The following is a 20,889-nucleotide window of genomic DNA, read 5'->3' on the forward strand; positions in this document are numbered from 1 at the left end:
CTGTCAAATGGCACCACGTTTATAAGCCTTTACAATATTTTGGGACCCCCCCTCTAATTGTGCCCCTCTTGACAAAATACCACCAAACGTTGCAAAAACATTTATATCTAGATCTATTATCAGTTTGCCAAAATAAGTGTAGATTCATCAAATTGCACCTGATTTATAAACCTTTACATTATTTTCGGACCCCCCCCTCAGTTGCACTCCCCTTGACAGAATCCCACCAAACTTTGCAAACTCATTCTGAATCAGGTCAGGAATAGGATTGCACGCAGTTTCATTAAGTGGCGCCAAAGTTATAAGCCATCCAAAAACTGCTTTTCACCAGCCCTGTAATGCAGAGGTGTTCACGAACTTCACAGGACTGCCCACGAACATCCAGACTGTTTGCGGACTTTTGCGGTGAGAAACACCTTTTTTTTGCTTCTTGCAGCCATATTCCATCCCATCCTCATCACCCCTCACCTCCCCAGAGATTATTTGATACGTTTGACAAGTGCAATGTTGTGTTTTTACTGTGATGTCAGCGGACACCGGCCGCTGTCCGCGAAGGCAAGATGGCAGGCATTTCGAAAAATCTAATGCACTTTATACCATCCAATCAGCGGGCGCGTCCGATGTTTTCCCTCTAAGCCAATCGGTGCCCTGTCCGTGGAGCGAACAGGGAAGTGTGTCTGCAGAGCGGACATAGATATCACTAATTTTTTGGGACCTGCTTTTTGGTCATTTTAAAATGAACTACTGGACGGATTTCCACCAAACTTACAAAATCACACTCTCAGGACCAAGCTGCCGCTCCTGCCACACATTTTTTCTCCATTCAGTCTATGAGAAAAAAAAAAAAATTGGGACCCCACTATAACTTTGCCCCCCCCCCTGACCAAACCTCACTAAACCTTGCAAATATTCGGAGTGGGTCATATACTTTTTCTGCAAAGTTCGGTGAGGATTCGTCCAGCGGGAGTGAAGTTAGAACCCACACAAAAAGTCTTCCTATCGGTTTGGCAACTTAACCACAACTACATGGCCACTACTGCAGCCCAATAAAAAACTTTGTTAAAGGGACGTTATGGTTAAGTTGCTCTAATAAAAACCTACGAAATTCAGTAAAAAAACATTGTTAAAAGGACGTTATGGTTACAAGTAAAATCGAAAAAACCCTGAAATTCGCCAGTTATGATAAGCTAAGCAACCATAACTCGCGCCACCACCATGCACTGCTAAGACTAACACCCAGTACATCAAAGATGACATCACAAATATAATTGATGACATCCCATGTGCAGTTAGATGTCATGAAAAGCCTCCACAAGGGATGTTCATTATAATGTTGGCAGAAAACTATCAGAGTTCATTGGGAGAACTATCATGACATACATAGTTCATTAAGCAATGCATTGCTATGAAGACCATTATACTACATAGTTCTTTCCATTACATTAAACTACTCGGGTAAAAACATAGGCATTGTCTGCAGCATACACCATAGAGGTGCAATATACAAAATCTTGCCATGTTGGATAGTAAAATGATGAATGCTTTTGTTTCAGAGTTTTGCGTTCTGTAAACATGTAATAAGTAGCTAACAATGCCTCACTTACAACATGATTGTATTACTACACAAAACATAAAGAGACCACAACACATACAAATATGAGCATACACAGGGAAAGTAAAGTAAGGAAGAAAGCAGCACTATTACCAGAAAGTGGTCATTAGGTAACTGATTATCTTCATGCACAGAAATAATTGCTGTGTTTCAGGCTTGCTTCTTCCCCTATGTATATGTATCAAATGATGTGACTGAACCGTAAGGAAAGTAGTGTAAGACCATATGAGAAGGGCAAGAACTACAAATATAGTACCTTTTGACTGTTTAGTTGCTGACTGTCAGTGAAGAAAACCTAACCATAACGTCCCTTTTACTAGTGCCTCTTTAATATGCTACAAGTTTCCTATATTATATGCCTCCCACCCCCGCCCCAAATGTCAAATATTGAGTCCACAGACAGTGCGTAGTCCGTGGACGTTGGCCAGCATTTACAAGATTCAGAATCATAGAGGAGATCCAAAAAAGATGTACCCAGCAACCAACAAAGAAAAAAACCTAAAATCCCAACTAATGTTTACAACATGTAAATATATCTTTTTGTACAAAAACTTACATTAAAAAATACAGTTTCTTTTATGTAACACACATTACAATGGAATGCACCAATCATAAACCATAACTGTACACTTCATATTATCTCCTCACAACAGCTCTGCATACAGATTGAGAAACACCAGGTGCTTATTGGACAACACATTCTCACTAAATAGTCAGTGCATTGTATTTATTTATCTATTATTAGCTTTCATTATATAAGCATGTGTTATAAGACAGAAACCCTTTTTTTGTTCTCACAGAAATGACAAGCACACTTGAATGGTTATAGGAGAACTTCCCAAAAGAAGAAATGACTGACGATAAAATGTCTAATGGTATACAATACTTATTTAAATGTAAACAAATAATGTAATTTGTACACACATTTAAATAATAATTTCTGTTTTTCTGACAGTGCATAGTTGTCATGAAGAAACCATACCCCAGTTGAATTATACCCAATCCCCAGAATCACAGAAGCCTGATCCCCAACTGTAAATAATCAAATCATGAACCTGTCATGTAAATTAAGCGAAGTTAGTACTGATGTGAAAGAACGTGTACAGTATGTGAAAAAACATGTTATTAAAAATGTGCCCTATCACTGTCCTTCTTGCACCTGTCCCCCAGAAATCATCCCCAACAAATTCGGAACATTTTAATGAAAGATGCTTTGATGAAACCTCACTCCCTTCCTCCCCTCATAATTATTGTTCAAAATTTCCTGATTCTACCATTTATTCCGATACCACATCCCTTTCGTGAATAAATATATTTTTTACTATAAATGTTTTGTTTACTTCTCTGTAATGTTTCCTAGTTCTTTTTAAAACTCCATTATGAGTCTGCAGATTACGCGACTTTACGGACATGTCTGTTTTCATGTGATGCACTTTTAACTAGTCTGCGGACACTGCACCTGTTCTACGAACATCCAGAGCGTATGCCTTGCGAATCCCACTGGGAGGGTGTCTGCGTACGGCCACCACGGCCTCGGATGGCCATGGATGTCGTCATGTGACCGCACCTGTGTGGCATGATGACGTTGTCCACGAACGGTGTCTTTGGCCACAGACAGTTTGGAAGTGCTCTTCCAGCCAATCTAGGGTTCTTCCAGCAGCAGAAAAGTTACCCTTGAACATTATTGACCCTTACCTTTCGAGGGTCACAGTGCTATGAAGGTACTATGAAACACCGATCTGTAGGGGGGAGCAGTTTCTGAGTGCTTTCGAGGCTGCGGTCAAGGTGCATGGAAAACACTGCCACCTACCTTTTTAAGACCGCCCAACATCTTCATCTCTCCACCTGCCCCTTCGTCCCTGTGGTTGGTGCCCCTTCCCTTCCTTCCCTAGCCAACCTTGCCGCTCCTAAGAAAAAATACAAAACAAATACACAATTGAAAAAATAAAAAAAGATTCCTTTAGGAGCCCCCTTTCACAGTTAAAATATGTGTGAAAAGTGTGAAAAAAAAGTCATAGGCCCCTGTGCAGCCTGCAGAGTCCACGGACAGTGCAGTAGTCCACAGGCTTCTAAAACATTCTAGGCATGGGACAATTGATATCATTTTAATTTTTTCACGTTCAAAAAGGGGTGGCTCTTAACATAAAAATGTTTTGTGTTTTTGGCTTTTATATTTTTTTTAAATGTTTGCTTTTGCAAACTGAACTAAGACAACATTTCACAGAATTTCATTATGTCTTGTTACTGTCCCATAGTGTTAGGAAAGATTTCGTAATTGTAGGTAATTTTCCTTCCATGTGGCAACCCCTAAACTTTTTGCTATTGTTTTTAACCTTGTTCTTGACTTTGCCAGAGAAGTACAGCCTTCTGCCGCACTTCTCTGGGCTTTCGCTCCTTTCTTACGGGGAAACTGACATGCCCTTAAGACAGTCAGTACCGGGGAACGTGGTTTCCCGTAGTTTCTTTTATCGTGTCGCAGCTTTAGTGCAACACGACACAAGAGGGCACTGTAAGCTAAGTTACAGCTCTCTTGGGTCTCTAGGCTTCTACAGGCCCTAGATACTCTTTTAGGATGGTATTTGATCGGTGCAAGTCATTCAGGGACTGGAATGGTGGCAGCGATCGTTTTGTTTATTTTGAGCTCCTTTTGGCGTTCTGAGCACGTTTTTGCACTGAACCCAAAATGGTGGCCTGGCTCCCAAAATGGCCAGGCCGCGAGGCTCCTTTGTCCTGTCCACTGAGCGTCTTGCTCCCTTCACCTTCCCCAGGTCGGGCGACCCGGGGCCTTCCTTATTTGGGCATGTACTTTCCCGCGAAACGTGGTTGCTTTCGCGGGCTTCTACATGTCGTTTGTGTGCCTCCAGGGTGTGGGCTGGGATGTCTGGTCCCAATACACATCCTGGGTGCCAGAGAGTCTAGGGTGGTGTGAATGCCTGGGACCACCGTGGTCCGTGATTGGTCCACGTATGGTATGTGTGTTGATGAGCGGATCTCCCATTGGCTCCCCTCCGTTTTGGCGCGAAGGGAACCGTGGATAAGAGGGGGCTGGAAACACCACTACCAGGTCGATCTCCTGAGTTCTCACGAACGAAGGAATACAGGAGCCAAGTATCCTGCAACTACGAGGCTGGACCGAGGAATCGCTGGTGACCCGCTGAAGGAATCCTCCTTTGCACTGCTGTCGTCCGGAGAGCCCCTGTCCTCCTTTGATCGAACCAGAAGGCCTGTACTGGTGCTTCGACCTTTGGAATAGCAGGAACAGCTATTCCCGGCATCTTCAACCATCTCCTGCCAAGTAAGCCTTCGGAAGCGTCTCTGGGCCATCCAGTTGACTGACCAGCTTACCAAGGAGTTTGGCTCTGCAACCGCCGCCAGGTTGTGTTGTATTGCGAGTCCTTGTCCCTCTCCCACGCTTCGTACGCTTGGCGTCCCCAGGTCTGAAGGGAGGAGTGTTCATTTGGCTCGAATACACACGGCCGCTCCGTTGTCCTGTGCGGCAACAAAACTGTGCCGGTTTCGTCGATTGGGACGTCTTTTTGCTCTACACGACTACAAAGCGTTCCCTGCTCTTCTGAACCTGCCAGCTGCTGAAACTATCGTGGAGAAGCCTGGGTCTGCTTGCTTCGGGGACCGGTGAGTAGTATATCTAGGATCTGGTCGCCCTCCTGCAGTATCCCATTGCTTTTCCCTGCTGTGTAAAAACAGCACCCTTTTGCCGCGCTCGCGCTCTGCTTCTGCCCGCTGTGGAGGCTGCGCTTGAGTTGCGGAACCTGTTCTTCTTCTGCTGTGCACTAACGTGAACCGCCTGACTTCTTCCGAAGAGCTTCCCCTTGTGCCCGTCGGCACCGGCGTGGCAGGTACTTTGAGCACAAGGCTCCACTCTTCGCAGGGCTCGGACTTCCATCTAGTTAGGTGCCTATGAAGGCGAACTGAGTCGAAAGCATTATCGCACTGCCTGTTTTCCTTCCCTGGCAGGTGGACTACATATTTCGTGCTTTAAACGCTTGCGACTGTGTATTTGTATATAAATTGTGTTGATATGGTATGTGTTGGTTTAATATTGTGATATTGTGATTTTCTCGCTACGGTCATTATTTTAAAGGCCTTAAAATAAATGTGTATCTATTTTTGATATAACAACTGCTTGGAGTAGTTTGTCAGCGCTCTTGCTTTGTGTGCTCACTGCGGGCTTTCAGTCACCCTCACCCCTCTTGAGACCTAGTCTTGACCGCCGCGATCGCTACCTTGATTGGTCTGGCTTGTCCAGAGGTTACCCTGTTCCAAGTAATTAGGTTGGCCTTCTGAACTTCTGCGCCACCAGGACAGAGTTCAGAAATCCGTCTTAACAAATTGGTGTACAGCGGTGGGATACGACTGAAGGTATCCAGTGTTGCGCTCGAACTAAGGCATTTCAGGTTATTCCAAACAGTACACGTAGTGAATTGTTGTAATATAACTTTAAAAAGGCCATAGTCCTATCGAACAGTATGGAAACAAGTACGTTGTTAACTTTAAATGCTTCCAAATCAGAAACATTGAAAAAGATGTGTGCGGAGAGAGGTGTTTCCTCTCAAGGCACGAAATTGGAAATGATCCAAAGAATCGTGGCGTGGCAAGAAGCACAGCTTGACGCTATTACTTCTGAGGACAGTGCGGAAGGTGGTGGGGCTGCTCTCACTGGTAGAACCGACGGTTCTGCCGCCGCACTGTTCCACCGCGACCACGAGGACAGGGAGGACGAGATGTCTAATGTTTCCTCTGCCAGTGCTGATGGGGAGGCTATGCTTGAATTCAAGAAGCAAGAGCTGCGGTTTAGGCAGCAGGAGCTTGAATTCAGCATAGCCAAACTAAAAATCGAACAGGCAGAAAAACAAAAAGACAGGGATCACCAGTTGGAACTGGCCAAGCTTCAGGTTGCAAATGGATCCAAGGGTCCTGGACATGGGTCTGGGGCTTCCTCTCATCCACGGTTTCCGAAAGATCTGCCCAGTGTGTATGAAGAAAGGAATGACATTATGGACTGGCTGAATGCGTTTGAGTATGCATGCGAAGTTCAAGAAGTTGACAATGCTGATAAGATTGCGTGGTTGCTCAGTAGACTGCCCCATTCTGGCTGTAGTGCCATCATGGAAATGTCGAAGGCTGAGCGAGCCGATTTCGCAATGTTAAAGCAAACTCTCATTTTAAAGTTTGGGAAGACTCCGGCCCAATATTTAAAGCGTTTTCGAGAGTATAAGAAAAAGGAAGGTTGTACTTGGGTATCTTATGTCGCTGAATCTTTGAAAAACTTAACTGGCTGGGTCGAAGGCTATAAGGTTTCTACCTTCGACGGCATGATAAATCTTGTCATGCTGGAACACATTTTTGCTTCTTCTTCCCCGGAGCTTAAGCAGCATTTGGCCGATTCGAAGGAGATAGATCCTAAGAAGCTGGCCATTGCAGCAGACTTATGGGTGTCACATCGAGTGTCCCATAAGGACAAAACTCATCCTGGTAAGCAGGAGGAGGGGAAAAAGTCCAAAGATATGGAGGGTGGGGAATCTGCTAAATCTTCTTCCCAAAAGGGCCACAAAAAGAAAAACAAGGATAAGACACAAGAGAACTCACAGGGTAGTGGAGGTGCGCCTCCGAAACAGAACTCTGGTTACAATAAGCCTCCCTACGTAAACAGACCCACTGGGGCTTGTTTTTCTTGTGGAGCAACTGACCATGTGAAGGGGGATCCCCGTTGTAAGGTTAGACCTTTGGGGGTCCACTCCGCTAATCTGGCCTTCTCCTCCTACGAGGAAGAAGAGATTACAGGCGCATCCTTCTCCTCGGACTCATTTCCCAGCGGAATAGAGGCCGAGGTAGTTTTAGTGTCCCTGGGTTCCTGGGAGCCTAAAGTCGCTGAGGCTTATGCTAGGATTCCGGATAATACCAAGCACTACTTTAAAGACAGTGTGCTGATCAATGGAGTGGATACTCCAGCTCTTAGGGATAGTGGGTGCAGTCGCACTGTAGTGGATTCTACCTTGGTAGACTCAGAGGAAGTTGCCAGAGCTACTCTGATGCCCACTAAGTTGGCTGACGGCCCCCTCCGTATGTTTCCCGTGATCCCTGTAAATCTTACTTTAAATGGTACAGCAGTCAGGATTCCAGTGAGCATTCAGAGAAACGTCCCGGGAAAGGTCTTGTTGGGTAATGATCTCAGAGCTTTAGGGCTCGTAGGAGACACTGCCGAAAGACCCTACACACGGTCTCAAGCACGGGCAGCATTGGCCAAGTCCAATACGCCGCCCCAGCCGAAGGGGAAACCCAAGGCGAAAGGAGTCTACAAGTCAAGACGGGGGAAAGAGAATATTCCCCCGAGCTCGCCTACCACTGCGGTGGAGGAAGTTGGTCAATCGCCCGAGCCTGACGAGGAGGTGGCGATGCCTGAAGTATTCGACCCCAACGATCATCCTGAACTAAAAGACTTGTTAGTTGAAGGAGGTCCTGATAGGGACGAATTCAGTAAAGGCCAACGTGAGTGCCCATCTCTGGAAGGCCTAAGGAGACAGGCCTGCTCCCAGCTTGAGGGTGAACCTCCTGGGAAGCATAGGATTTATTGGGGAGGTGGACTCCTGTATAGTGAGCCCACAGAGTCTACAGAAGGAGACCATAGGAGGTTGGTGGTTCCCCTTGCTGTTAGGCCCTTCCTCCTGCAGTTGGCGCATGAAGTTCCCCTTGCTGGTCACCTTGGTATGAAGAGGACCAAGCAAAGGTTATCCATGCACTTCTACTGGCCCAAGATGGGGGTGCAAGTAGAAAGTCACTGCAGGAGTTGTGCCTCCTGCCAGTTGTCTGGTAAGGTTGGCGCGACAATCCAAGCTCCGTTGGTACCGCTCCCAGTTGTGGGGGTACCATTTGAAAGGGTAGGGATCGACATGGTTGGTCCCCTTGACCCGCAAACATCCTCAGGCAATAGGTTTATCCTGGTGCTGGTCGACCATGCAACCAGGTATCCTGAGGCCATCCCATTGAAAACTGTAACTGCCAAGTCAGTTGCAGAAGCTTTACTCGGCAGATTTACTAGGGTTGGCTTCCCTAAAGAAGTTGTGTCGGATGATGGCAGCAACTTTATGTCGAAGTATAGGCAGGCTATGTGGAAAGAATGTGGGGTCACCTACAGGTTCTCTTCTGCATACCGCCCCCAGACCGATGGTCTGGGGGGGCGTTTCAACAGGACGTTAACGAGCATGATTGGGGCTCTGGAGGAGCCTCAGAGAAGAGAATGGGATCTTCTTGTTTCATGCTTACTGTTTGCCTACCGAGAGGTACCACAGGAGGGTGTTGGCTTCAGCCCCTTCGAACTTCTGTTCGGTCATCCCGTACGGGGACCCTTAGCCATCGTCAAAGAGGGATGGGAGATGCCCACTCCCCCTGTTACTACCAATGTAGTTGATTATGTGCTAGGGCTCAGAAAACGGATGGTACTTCTGGTGGGCTTGGCTAGTGATAAATTGAAGGCAGGGCAAGCGCTGGTGAAACATCGGTACGACCAGAAAGCTTCCCTCATCAACTTTACACTTGGTCAGCAAGTCCTGATCATGAATCTCATAAGGCCTCGAGCTTTACAGGACAAATGGTCAGGCCCTTGCCCAGTGGTGGAGCCCCTGGGTGAGGTTAACTATTCAGTGGACCTTGGAAGGCCTGGACAGGCTCCAAAAGTGTTTCACGTGAATAGGCTAAAGGCTTTCGTCCCAAGCGGCGAAATCGCAGCACTGCTATTGGCTTCAGACGTTGCGGGAGAGGAGTCTGAACCTCTCCCCGACCTGTTCCCAAGCAGTCCTTCAGATAGCTCTTTTGAGGGTGTCCGAGTGGCCCCTCACCAAAATGGACAAGGCTCAGTGGTTTACCTTGGACATGAAGTAGGTGGAGGGAGGAGACAGCCTCTACTCAGTCAGGTACAAGCAGTACAAGACTGGCCTACCCCCACTACGCAAACCCAAGTGAGAGCCTTTTTAGGACTCACGGGGTATTACCGCACTTTTGTGGCAGACTATGGCACCATAGCTGCTCCTCTGACTGCCCTCACAACTCCGAAGAAACCCAAGAAGGTAACTTGGACCGACGAGTGTGAGAAGGCCTTCAATGGCTTAAAAGACTCCTTGTGCCAGGCCCCTGTCCTTAGGGCCCCTGATTATCAAAGACCTTTTATCGTGCAGACGGATGCCTCTGACACCGGGATAGGAGCTGTACTATCACAAGTAGATGAGAAGGGTAAGGAACACCCTATCGGTTTTATTAGTCGCCAGCTTAAGGACAGAGAGCTCAGATGGTCCACGGTAGAGAAAGAATGTTTCTCTGTTGTGTGGGCCCTAAGGAAGCTGAGGCCCTACCTCTATGGGACCCACTTCACTGTGCAGACTGACCATAAGCCGTTAAAGTGGCTAATGAACATGAAGGGGGAGAATCCAAAGTTGCTTAGGTGGCCCATAAGTCTACAAGGCTTCGACTTCACTATTGAGCATAGGCCAGGTGTCCAAAATAGCAATGCTGATGGGTTGTCCAGAATGTTTTACCGACCTGAACAAGAGACTCATCCAGGGGTGGATTAGTTCCCCCTGTCCATAGTCTGGGAGGGGCGAGTGTTAGGAAAGATTTCGTAATTGTAGGTAATTTTCCTTCCATGTGGCAACCCCTAAACTTTTTGCTATTGTTTTTAACCTTGTTCTTGACTTTGCCAGAGAAGTACAGCCTTCTGCCGCACTTCTCTGGGCTTTCGCTCCTTTCTTACGGGGAAACTGACATGCCCTTAAGACAGTCAGTACCGGGGAACGTGGTTTCCCGTAGTTTCTTTTATCGTGTCGCAGCTTTAGTGCAACACGACACAAGAGGGCACTGTAAGCTAAGTTACAGCTCTCTTGGGTCTCTAGCCTTCTACAGGCCCTAGATACTCTTTTAGGATGGTATTTGATCGGTGCAAGTCATTCAGGGACTGGAATGGTGGCAGCGATCGTTTTGTTTATTTTGAGCTCCTTTTGGCGTTCTGAGCACGTTTTTGCACTGAACCCAAAATGGTGGCCTGGCTCCCAAAATGGCCAGGCCGCGAGGCTCCTTTGTCCTGTCCACTGAGCGTCTTGCTCCCTTCACCTTCCCCAGGTCGGGCGACCCGGGGCCTTCCTTATTTGGGCATGTACTTTCCCGCGAAACGTGGTTGCTTTCGCGGGCTTCTACATGTCGTTTGTGTGCCTCCAGGGTGTGGGCTGGGATGTCTGGTCCCAATACACATCCTGGGTGCCAGAGAGTCTAGGGTGGTGTGAATGCCTGGGACCACCGTGGTCCGTGATTGGTCCATGTATGGTATGTGTGTTGATGAGCGGATCTCCCATTGGCTCCCCTCCGTTTTGGCGCGAAGGGAACCGTGGATAAGAGGGGGCTGGAAACACCACTACCAAGTCGATCTCCTGAGTTCTCACGAACGAAGGAATACAGGAGCCAAGTATCCTGCAACTACGAGGCTGGACCGAGGAATCGCTGGTGACCCGCTGAAGGAATCCTCCTTTGCACTGCTGTCGTCCGGAGAGCCCCTGTCCTCCTTTGATCGAACCAGAAGGCCTGTACTGGTGCTTCGACCTTTGGAATAGCAGGAACAGCTATTCCCGGCATCTTCAACCATCTCCTGCCAAGTAAGCCTTCGGAAGCGTCTCTGGGCCATCCAGTTGACTGACCAGCTTACCAAGGAGTTTGGCTCTGCAACCGCCGCCAGGTTGTGTTGTATTGCGAGTCCTTGTCCCTCTCCCACGCTTCGTACGCTTGGCGTCCCCAGGTCTGAAGGGAGGAGTGTTCATTTGGCTCGAATACACACGGCCGCTCCGTTGTCCTGTGCGGCAACAAAACTGTGCCGGTTTCGTCGATTGGGACGTCTTTTTGCTCTACACGACTACAAAGCGTTCCCTGCTCTTCTGAACCTGCCAGCTGCTGAAACTATCGTGGAGAAGCCTGGGTCTGCTTGCTTCGGGGACCGGTGAGTAGTATATCTAGGATCTGGTCGCCCTCCTGCAGTATCCCATTGCTTTTCCCTGCTGTGTAAAAACAGCACCCTTTTGCCGCGCTCGCGCTCTGCTTCTGCCCGCTGTGGAGACTGCGCTTGAGTTGCGGAACCTGTTCTTCTTCTGCTGTGCACTAACGTGAACCGCCTAACTTCCTCCGAAGAGCTTCCCCTTGTGCCCGTCGGCACCGGCGTGGCAGGTACTTTGAGCACAAGGCTCCACTCTTCGCAGGGCTCGGACTTCCATCTAGTTAGGTGCCTATGAAGGCGAACTGAGTCGAAAGCATTATCGCACTGCCTGTTTTCCTTCCCTGGCAGGTGGACTACATATTTCGTGCTTTAAACGCTTGCGACTGTGTATTTGTATATATATTGTGTTGATATGGTATGTGTTGGTTTAATATTGTGATATTGTGATTTTCTCGCTACGGTCATTATTTTAAAGGCCTTAAAATAAATGTGTATCTATTTTTGATATAACAACTGCTTGGAGTAGTTTGTCAGCGCTCTTGCTTTGTGTGCTCACTGCAGGCTTTCAGTCACTCTCACCCCTCTTGAGACCTAGTCTTGACCGCCGCGATCGCTACCTTGATTGGTCTGGCTTGTCCAGAGGTTACCCTGTTCCAAGTAATTAGGTTGGCCTTCTGAACTTCTGCGCCACCAGGACAGAGTTCAGAAATCCGTCTTAACACATATCAAGGCTTCAAGGCATATTGAATGTTTTCTAGAAAAATCTGATTACCCTTATCAGTTAGATGTACTCCATCTCGCCGAAAAATGTTGGCCCAATCAGATTTAATATTCTCATTATGAAACCATCTCATGCCAACATCTCGAACAAAAGCACACACAGCTTTATTGCCATTGCCTCTCGATTTTCCAATTTGCGGACCAAATGAGCTTGAACACATCCACATCTGTCTCTGCGCAATGAGTGAAAAAATTATGTTTGAATTAGGGAACATTTCCTTCAACTTTCACAATGTATCCTTCATTGCAAACTGCAATGATATTCCAGTCACGTTCCCCAAACTATTCTGACCACAATAAATGGTAATAATGTCCGGATGTTTCAATTGAACCATATTTGCACAAAATGGGAGCAGGTCCACCCACTTCATGTCTCGCGCTGCAGACCAGACAACTTCCAATTCAGGGAATTCAACAGTTTTGGGTATTCCACAATGTTCAGCATACACCTTCACCCACTGGACCCTAGAGTCCCCCAAAATCGAAACACTCTGCCTGCTGAAAGACATTGTCATGGCCATTTTTAATCCTCTCACAACTCCTAATAACAAAACTCCTGCTACCCTCTGTAATTGAACACCAGACCCAATTAACCTGACTGGCTGATCCCCCAATGTCTGTGAATACCATGACTGTCCGGGGTCTGCGCAGACCCCTTTACATGCCAGGCAACCTCAAAAGGCCTGGATGTGGCACATGTCATCTCCAGACTTCCATGGTGTCCACAGACAGATCGTCCAATTGAAGGGGGTGGGGAGATTCACACTTAATTAAAACAATTTATTAAAAGAGCATTTTTTGTTTTTTTTGTTTTGATTTTTTTTTGCTTTTCTGATTTTCATTTCCTAAAACTACTTACAAATGTTTTCATATGCACTATACATCTTTTTCACATATACTGTCTTAGTGCATTTTGAATATTTGCAAGGAACATCTGATTCCCATAATCAGTAAAATGTGCTCCATCACTCAGAAAATGGTTTGCACCATCCATCTGGATGTTTTCATTTTCAAAAGATGCCATGCCCACACCATTCAAAAAAGCACAGACACCTTTATTTACAAGGGGCCTCACAGACACCTTTATTTACAAGGGGCCTGCATTGTTCTAGTTGTGCAGAAAACACATTTGGGCATCTCCATATTTCCCTTGGAGGTATTTTAATAACCTTTGCACATGGAAATAGTTCCATTAAGCCTCAGAACATATATTGTAATACAACCTGCAAAACTAGTGGGCTAACATACCACAAACTGTTTCCTCCACAATGTACAACAATAATATGTGGACATTGAAAGTGAGCCATAGTGTTTCAAGATTATAATAATCTCACCCAGTTTAGCCTAGACACTGTATACCAGCAATCCTACACTCCCTCAAACCAATAGTACCAGATATGCCACACAACTCAGGGTACTTTTTCAAATTATTAACCCAACGATCTCACACCATCCACACAGTGAGCTTTTGGAGCACTAGCCAAATCCATCTTTCATACACACAACAATCAAAACACCTACAACTCTCTCTTCCTGCAAACCACAACCAAAACACCTCATTGGCTAATCCCTGCAGTCCCCTTTCCATAGCAGACAACCTTAAAAGACCCAGATGTTGCATGTGCCATCCACGGACCGCTTTGGTGTCCGCAGCCATTGCAGCCAGTCAAAGAGGTGGAGGGGTGGGGGGCATTAAACAGAATTTAAGTTATTTCATATTTAGTTCTAGCTCTGAAAATTTTTTTTTTTGGGGGGAGTGAGGTTGTTAATAAACACCTTTCTTTTGATTGTTTTTCCTTTTATGTACAGTAGTACTGTACACTCTACATCTTCCTTCACAGTTTCCTTACAGTAACCTCTTCAATGCATTCCTAAGATTGTAGAGGAAAATTGCTGTGAAGTGAACTCCATCTTGACAAAAATAATTCACACCATTGGAGATCATATTATCATTCTCAAAAGATGACATTCCTGCAGCATATAATAAAACAGATACAGATTTATTGACAAGCTACCTTGATTCTTCAATTTGAGGACTGAAAATGTTTGTTTGATATCTCCATGTTCGCCTCTGATTTGTTTACGATTATTAAATAATCTGAGCAGCAGGAAACAATTGCATTAGGTTTTTAAAGACATCCTTCAGCGCAACTTGCAAAGACACTGGAGTCACAAACCCCAAACGGTCCTGTCAACAATGCACAAACACAATGTCTGGGCATTTAAAGTGAGTCATACACTCACAGAATGAAAGCAAGATTGGCCAGTTTAAGCCACAAACGTCATGCCAGAAAACGTCCACTTCTGCCAATCCAATATTTTCAAGGATGCTATGATTTTCAGCATACACCTTCAATGACTGAATTGAAGAGTGCCCCAGAATCCACACAGTCTGCCTTCTCAAACACATAGCCATAGCAATTGTCACTGCCCTCACAACCCCTGCAAAGAAAACTCCTAATACTGTCTTTTCCTCTACTCCTCAGCCAGCAAACCTGATTGGCTAATCTCCACAATCCCCTTTCCATGCCAGGCATCCTTGAACGATCCAGATGTGACACGTGCTGACCACAGACTACCGAAGTGTCTGTGGGCCCCATAACACAGTGGCAAGGGCCTATACCCTTTCCACTTTCATGTTCTCAACACTCCCTCATTGGTTGCTTCCAAAGAGTCACATCCATCCACCAATCACATCCAAAACCTCCACACTTAAACCTGTCATCTCTCTTCAACTCTTCAGATGTACACTTGAACTCTCAGAGTACATATCTCTTGTTAATGAAAGACATCTGCATTCAAAAAGTACTCTGAAGCTCTCCAAGATTTCTATTTCCAGATTCATCTAACAAAACATAGTACAGGTATGCTTATATTTTTTTTTAAATGTGTCTTCAACTCTCTTCAACTCTTTTACAAATATATATATGGTTCCTGATAATAAGCTTGTCAATAAGCATATTCTCTTTTTTAACCACTCTAACAAATGCCATGCTTTCCAGCATTCTTCACCTGCTCACATGAAGCAGCAAACAATTGCAATGCTCTGTGCTTCCAACTGTTTCTATTTACAATCCCTATGAGGAAAGTTAAAAAATGCATATGTGTTTCATAAAATAAGGGGAAAGTACATGACATACATCAGTAGACCATTTTTAAATGGCACTTAGTGTCTGCCAGTTTAATATGTTGGCAGCACATGCATACATCCCATCATCACCCATTCCAATGTATTGATGCTTCTTAAGTCTTTCTTTTTTCCTTTGCATTCTGTCACTTCCAAATCCACTCCTCCCATTATAAAACTCAAACTACAAGTCCCAGAATGCAAAGAAAAAAAACATGACAAATTTCAGGATTTGAAAGTGTGACATGTTCATCAAATAAACATATACAATGCTGTGCTTTTCAAAATATTTCTGGAAGCATTTTTAAGAAAGATAAAAAAAAATGCATCTCTGCATTTACAGCAGCACTGTGTCACCTTTTCATGAAAAAATAAAAGCAGATAACATAGATTTGTACACCATTTGTAATTGGCACGCAGAAAAAGAGAAGAAAAGTTGATGGAAAAGATTTGTAGTGCACTTTTAAATGGCAGTTGGTGTGTGAAAGGTCAATATGTTAAGAGTATATGTATACTGGCCAACGTGATGCATTCCAATCCTCAGCTGCTTCTGCAGTCCTACTTTTTTCTCTACATTCCCTGACTTGTACTCCTACTTTCACAACGGTAAAAGCTAAACTACAAGTCCCAGAATGCAAACAGAAAATCTAGCACTGCATACACACCTACAGATTAGAATGCATCATGTTGGCAAGTATGCGTATACTTTTAGCATATTAAAATTCCACACACCAACCTCCATTTAAAAGTATATTGCAAATGTTTTCCTTCAACCTTTCTTTTCTTTTCCAAAATGTTACAGAGCTTCCACAAATGCACATATACACATTTCTTAACTTTCATGAAAATGCTCCTAAAAGCAACCATTTTTAACAGTCCATCCATTGTATTAACATTTTCCCCACCACATCTCCTTCCTTTATAAATATGTACCATGCTTTCTAAAAGTACTTCACCATTACCACATATCCCCACTAACTTTCTTTTACAATTACAGGAAAGAAGCACATCAGTGAAATAAACAACTGAAAAACGATTAGCCTTCACATCCAGCAAAGTTCATTAATGTACCAGGTATATGTAGGTAATTATAGCAGCACAGTTTCACTATATATAACCCCAGACTACACTTTTCAAACCAACATTTTTTCACTCTAGCCCATTATATTCCACCATTCAATCTCTTACTATTCCCATCTACACACCACCATTGTAACACCCACTCTGTTCCTCAAAACAGCACAATCACCATACAGATTCCATGACACCACCACTACCTTACTCACTAACCCAAAACCATCACACCTCTCTACACCCTTTTGCTCACAACCTTCCCAACCACACCTAATATGCCACCTCACAATCAAACATCACTCTATTCATCTCTATAATCACACCCACACACCCATGCACCATACATGCATATATACCACACAACTTTGCAACACAACCTTTCTCTTTTCAGAACAGACACAACAAAATGCCTACTAAACAGCAACTCCGTAGAAAAGAAAGAAAAAGTAGAGCAGATAAGTCTAAAAGTACCCCATATAGTCATCCACCTCTAAGACAATTTAATGAAAACATTAAAACAAAAGAGCTAGTAACCTCACTAACGAAAACTAAACCATCCACAACTTAAGAAGGTAATACCCCTCTTGCAAAAACGGTATAAAATTGTATACAAATAAAAGCAGACCTACAAACAAACCTAATCCTCCATCTACCAGTGCTAACTTAGTCACGGTAAAGCAATAAAAAAATGATGTTACAGAAAATGTTCCACCGTAGAGTTCTTCACAATCTTATAAAAACATCTGAAAAGTCACAATCTACCCATAAAAACTACCGCAGGAGACTAATCCTTAAAGCTCTAATTGACAGCACTATTCTACTGAAGCAACATGTTTATATTGATTTTAAACAGAATGAAACCACTAACTAAATGAATCAATGAATTACAAAATAAAGTACTTATAAACAAGTGCCATGTCAATACAGAGACCTTTTCAAACTTCTGTGATGGTAAATGGATTTACACAAGCAGCACAGAACCATACTTCAATGAAGATCCGGGAGGATAGATCAGTGGCAACACGTTCGCCTTGGAAGCAAGATGACACGAAGCAACTTGATGCCAGTGGGCTGTGTGAACGCCTTAAAAATGCAAATAATTAAATAAATAAATAAATAAGAAGCTTATAAACAAGAACCACAAAAAACATTTACCGTAGACAATAATGTTTGAGGGTATGAAATGGTGGAACAAACCATTATGCAAAAGAAACCCTTATAGAAAAAAGTCCCCAACACACTTTGCACCAAACGCTCCTTTCACCCAAACAAACCATCCAGTGTACAAATGAACATGCAACTCAGTGTTTAATGTATGCCAACAATCCATTAAATCTTTACAGCAATTCCTCAATCACTATGTGAAATTAAAAGACGAAAGTAAAATGAAAACTTTGCAAACCATAGGCTCCTGCCCAGAGCACAGCCACATTGGTCAGCGGGAAAATTCAGTAACCTGCATTTAAGGAACTTCTTGCAAAAACACTTTCCACCACATCAAAACGTTAGCGACACACCATTCTACTATACGAAATCTTGTACATCGACTATACTATGCAAAAAGTCCTGCTCTAGAACTGCAAAATTTAAACATTCTCCTACATGGAACAACCAAAGAACTGCTTCAAGAAATAGAGCACATCCAACATAAATACGTTGGAACTAAAGGTGACTTAGAAAATTCTGTACCTTTATAAAACATTACCAAAATCCTCATAAACACCAACGTCCTAATTAAGACATACAAAAAAGAAATAGCTAAGTTTAAACACACATCTGCTGAAATACCAGACCCAAAATGTGAATGTTCTCGCAGAACGTTTTATAAAAACAGAACAAAAATAGTAGATCTAGCCTACAAAATAGAAGACAATGAAGAATCCCAATGGTTCCAATTCGCTTTATATTTAACAGCAGAAGCTAAATACAAAATAAGTAACCCCTTAAGAGTGTGATCGTACTGCAACACAAAGCTTGACAATAACCAAATGCCATCACGTGCTAGCACTAATAACTTACACATTTTCCCACTTACGAAAGCTCTCCAACAGCTTAACTTGTACGTCAGCATTATAATACAAACAGTGCACACATTTCAAGCTATGATATGCAATCTACCTAAATCACCCAAATTACCTCCATCCGACTTACTAAAGGGCATCAGTGGCAAAGTTGTATATTTACCATTACATTTTACAGAAAATAAGCAAACTCTACGAGTAAAACGGCCAATAGATCAATTTTCTATTGTACTAGTAAAAGGTGTGCCAACAAAAGGCAAATGAATTTGGCAACAACTAGTTGACTTAGACAAAGTTACACCAGCCCTAAAATATCTGAAAGAAAACAATGAATACTACAAAGATATAAACATAGAGGAAAACTTAAGAGAAACCAAAACTTTTCAAGAGTCACCAGGAACTGGTCAATATGAACGTGTAGATCCTGTTACTGCAGCCAACATTTTAGACCAGTATATAATTCACCCACAATACTCTGAAGACACAATTGATGATGCATTAGAAAAATATCAAATCCATCAAGCCAAGGATCCCCAATGAGCATATGGGAAAAAGTGTAGAAGCAGGTTCTTTTCTTCTACTCTTTTCTACAGGAAAAGAAGAAAGATATGTTGAAAGGTCCAGTCAAATTAGTACATCAGAATAACGCTATTTACAAATGTATTCTGAAGACCCCAGATTCAGACAAAATGTTGAACACATTTCCCACTTCGTCTTCAAAAGTGAACTAGCAATGCTATGTTATGGAGTTGCACACAATAAAAACAGGTTCTTACTTTTTTAACATCTCCGCTACCCAACTGCTTCAAAAAAAGAAAAGACAAAGATGAAGTTTTGCAGTCTAGTATCACAAATCTCTTGGAAAACATGCGTGGTACAGGAGAATACTGGTTCCAATGTCATGCTGATGTACACGTTGTATGCTGAGGAACCTAGGCCCACCCTCATGGATTGTTACTTTAAGTTGTGCAGAACACACATGGGATGACTTGCACAACTTCTTACACACTGCAAACCAAAAATAAAGAAGTAATAGTTATAAAAACATCAGAAGAACTCTGTTCTCTTGACCCTGTCAATGTATCAAGGTACTTTCACCATCTCTTCATTGCAATGCTGCACTTCATCTACAATTATACTACCCCTCCACTCAGAGATATTGAACACTTCTTTTGGAGAAAAATATATGAATCCAGAGTAGCACCACACATCCATATGCTTTTGTGGCTAAAAGATGCTCCAAAATGTGGCCATGATAGTGACGCCACTGTTTTGCAGTTAATTGAAAACTACATTACCTGCAACATCCCTTCTGAAACATAGATAGTGACCTACATACACAAGAGTGATACTTCCAAAAACATAACTGTGGCAAATACTGCCGACGTCGATAGAAAAACAAAGTGAAATACTATACCAAATGTCGCTTTGGTTTCACTAAGCCACTTTGCAAAATTGGACAGGTAAATAGCTTGATGTCTACTGTTAGACATGGTGTAAAAGGTAAATCCCCTAAAAATACATACAACATTCAAAGGGACAAAGGATCCAAGTACATCAATGATTACAATCCAATAATTGCCCTCTTGTGGAATGCAAACATAGACATTCAATACATTCCAGACAATTACACTGCAGTTATATGACATGATATGATATTTTATTTATAGCGTGCCCATACACAAGTGTTTCAAAGCGCAACGAGGTAGGGGGGAACAAAGAGGGACAAGTCAATGATCTTACTAGGCCCAATATAGTTGCAATATATGTCACAGCCTATCTCATCAAAGCTGAGAAAAAAGAGCTAAAAGACATATCATCTGACAAAACACTATCACAGAAATTGTACTGCTTCGGTATAAAAATGTAAACGCATAGAGAATGCAAGTGCTACAAAGCTGCAGACCGTTTAACAGGTACAGCCTTATATGACAAATATGAGCACATTTGCTGAAACTTGGACAGCTTTATCCCAAAAAAAAGAGTACTAAAATCCTACCAAGAGATAGAAAACAAAGCCGCAGATGATCCCACAGCAAGGACATTTTAAAAAACAATGTAATTGACACATACTACCCAAACAGAAGAACTGCTTTTGAAAACATGTGTCTGTACAGCATTGCCCAAAACTACACCTACAAAGACAATGTCACACCAAATGAGACAACTGGCAAATATTCAGTATCAATTTGTGAAGGAAGCCTAGTGAAACTCACCAAACTAAATCTAATTAATCATATAAAGATATCATTTAAATCTCTACAGCATAGAGAACTGTATTGCATGCACC

Source organism: Ambystoma mexicanum, chromosome 8 (genome assembly GCF_040938575.1).
Source record: "Ambystoma mexicanum isolate Mex_15411 chromosome 8, UKY_AmexF1_1, whole genome shotgun sequence".
In the NCBI taxonomy this organism is placed as follows: domain Eukaryota; kingdom Metazoa; phylum Chordata; class Amphibia; order Caudata; family Ambystomatidae; genus Ambystoma; species Ambystoma mexicanum.